We start from the raw sequence: 3179 nt of genomic DNA, 5'->3' as shown, positions 1-3179 counted from the left end.
ACACTTATTCATCAATTTTTGACTACTGCTTTGATCCTTTTATGGGACTGGCATTTCAGTGGGCATTTTTTTTATTGGATTTTTGTTGCCCTTGGCCAGTGTCCTTCCTACATAAAAAAAAAAAAAATGGAGCTGGAAAGCTGGTTGGTTATAGAATATTATGATAATTCAAACACAACACATAAAAAAGGGCAAAAAACCATGGAGCAATGAGCTATGTGTATTGTTACACTAACGTAAACTGACTGCCTGCAACAAACGGTCAGTTCTTGAAGCAGTGGCTTGTGTCCAGTGTTGCCACAACTCCACCCATAGCATGCAGATTTTGTCTGCTGCTTCTGAAATCCATTAAAGTGAAGTTCGTAGTACCAAGGTATGAGCGTATATATATATATATATATATATATATATATATATATATATATATATATATATATATATATATATATATATATATATATATATATATATATATATATAATGGAACCATGGTTACCGAGTGTCTTCCTCTCCGAACAACTCACTTCAAACAAAATTTTAAACTCAATTGCTTTGGTTGCCGAAAAATAATTTGGTTTTCAAACAAAGTTACTTGATTTTCAAATACTACAAGACGTTACAAAAGCTGCCATTTATTACTAATTTATAGTTTCTATAAACATTTCCTTCATTTTTATATATTTGGAGGAGAGATAGAGGATCAGACAGTAATTCAATCTTTGAAATAAGTTGATGTGAACCCATTGAAGAACCTCAATGTAATTAAGTAAGGTTCGGCCTTGCTCTCTGAGCGAGAGAGGACGGGTGTGACTCCGCTCACGCAGAGACTAAATAGAGTGTGTAGGCAGTTGAGAAAGAGGAGGTATGAGAGTGAGGAGGCTGAGAGTGATTACCAAAATGCATGGACAGCATATGTGAGTCAGCAGTGAGTGATGAAGCAAAAGATAATGAATGTTAAAGTTAAGTGTGAGAGGAGTGTGATTCAGTCCCTATGAGAGAAAGGTGTTGAAGGTGGCCGGGAATGGTACAGATTCCTGAGGGGTGAGAGAATGCTTGACATTGTGAGAATGTGGAGAGTCTGAAGGTGAATGGAGCAGTGGTGACAGATAGGGAAGAAATGAGGAGGGCAATAAAAGAGTTCTGGGAAGAGATTGGAGGTGTAGGTTTAAGAGAAGGGTGCATGACACTGGAGAGGAAGGATGTGGATGAGTTGAATAAATCAGCAGAGAGGAAGTGGAGAAATGTGTGAACAGGCAGAAGAATGGGAAGGCAGCAGCAGAGATGAAATAACCTTATGAGATATACAAAAATGAAGGGGAAGTTGTGATTGATAGAATGACTGAGTTATTTAACCAGGTATGGGAGGAGAGAGTGCTGAGAATGTGGCATGAATGCAGGGTGACCCTGCTGCATAAGGGAGAATACAAGAGTAAAAATGAGTTGAAAAATTACAAGCCAATTGCATTAGTGAACACAGTAGGTAAAGTTTTTAATGCAGTGTTGAATGAGAGATTGTGTAAGTGGATTGAGAGAGCTGGAGTGTTAGGTGAGGAACAGAATGGGTTTTGTGTGGACAGAAGAGCAGAAGATAACATGTTTGTAGTGAATGAAATGACTGAAGAAGGATAGTAGAAAACTGTACTTAGGTTTTCTAGACATAGAGAAAGCTTATGATAAGAGTGAATAGAGAAGTGCTAGGTAGAGTCTTAGAAAAGATTGGGTTGTGTGCAAAGGTAGTAAACATAGTGCAAAGCTTATGATAAGAGTGAATAGAGAAGTGCTAGGTAGAGTCTTAGAAAAGATTGGGTTGTGTGCAAAGGTAGTAAACATGGTGCAAAGTATGTATGTAAACACAAGAGCTAGATACAGACTATGACTATCATAGACTATTGTACTATCACAGCTATCATAGGTGATATAGAAACAGACTGGGTAAAGAATGAGAGAGGAGTTAGGCAAGGCTGTATTTTATTACCAACCCTTTTTAGCTTGTATACAGAGGAGTTAGCAGCCAGAATATGGGAGTGAGTGTGGGGAATGATAAGATATGTGTGCTTTTTTATGCAGATGATGTAGTGGTTATGAGTGAATTGGCAAATGAGCTTCAAAGTTTGCTTGATGTTGTAAATGGGTATGGAAGGGACTTTGGTGTGAGATTTAGCAGTGAGAAAGGCAAGGTCATGATTGTGAATAGGTCAGAGGATGAGAGAGATTTAGTGTGGAGACTGGGAGGGAATGAGTTACAACAGACAGATGAATACAAGCACCTGAGAATGTGGATGAGTCCAAATGGCTATGTGAAGGCAAAGAATAAAAAGATAAGCATGATGAACCAGTGGGTGGGTTGTCTAGGAAGTGCAGCAGGGATGAGAGCAAGTAAATATGACGTGCTGCAAGAAATTTGGAAGAGGGTGGCTGTTCTGAGCATTACGTATGGTATGGATGTGATTGTGTGGAATGAAAATGAATTAGAGAAGTTAGAAGTAGGACAGAATAGAGTAGCAAGGATGGCACTTAATGCACCAAGGTATGCAGCAATAGAGGCCTTGAGAGGGGGCATGGGTTGGAGTACTTTTAGAAAGAGACATGCAAAAGCAACCTTGAGGTACAAAGCTAGATTAGAGCGAATGGATGATGCGAAACTAGTGAGAAAGGTATTTCTGTGGAATGTTAGGAGCAGCAGGAGGGGGAAGAAGTGTGTTAAGATGGTAGTAAAGAGTGGTTTGGAAACTAGTTGGGCTTTTCAGCAGTTTGAGGGGAGGCATGTTGAGAGTGACTGGAGTATGAATGTCAGAAATGGAGAGGGTTTAGAATGGGATGTAAGAAAGTGGAAAAATTAGATAGACAGAATGGTGAAGCATGTGGGATTGAGTAAATGGAAGAGTAAGATGGAACATAAGAGTACTTTGGAGTGGTATAGAGAGAAAAAGGCCCCAATGTATGAAAAGTGGTATGAGGGAAGTCTGGATGGTGATCTTCTCTTCTGAGTGAGGGCACAGAGTACAGATGTGAATGCAAGGAGTTACAGGTGGTCTGAATCCCACAGCAAAGTGTACCAGATGTGTGACATGGGAGAGGATGAGACGGTGGAGTATGAGGTGCTGGAGTGTGTCAAGTATACCAGAGACAGGGATGAGATGATGCAAGTGGTGCTGAGGGAATTGGGGCATGCTAGAATG

The 3179-nt window shown here is 39.8% G+C and overlaps 1 long non-coding RNA gene across 1 annotated transcript in view; it reads right to left on the bottom strand.

The window, feature by feature from the left end:
* Positions 1–207: 207 nt before the first annotated feature.
* The window catches only part of LOC135099739 (uncharacterized), a 3772-nt gene continuing 800 nt past the window's right edge, over positions 208–3179 (bottom strand). The window contains exon 2 of the long non-coding RNA XR_010268319.1: positions 208–338. This is a non-coding gene — a long non-coding RNA (uncharacterized LOC135099739). The remainder of the gene's footprint in view (positions 339–3179) is intronic.

This window comes from Scylla paramamosain, chromosome 4 (genome assembly GCF_035594125.1).
Source record: "Scylla paramamosain isolate STU-SP2022 chromosome 4, ASM3559412v1, whole genome shotgun sequence".
NCBI classification, from domain to species: Eukaryota; Metazoa; Arthropoda; class Malacostraca; order Decapoda; family Portunidae; genus Scylla; species Scylla paramamosain.
The sequence above is the reverse complement of the archived record's forward strand: the minus strand, read 5'-3'. Positions and strand labels throughout refer to the sequence as shown.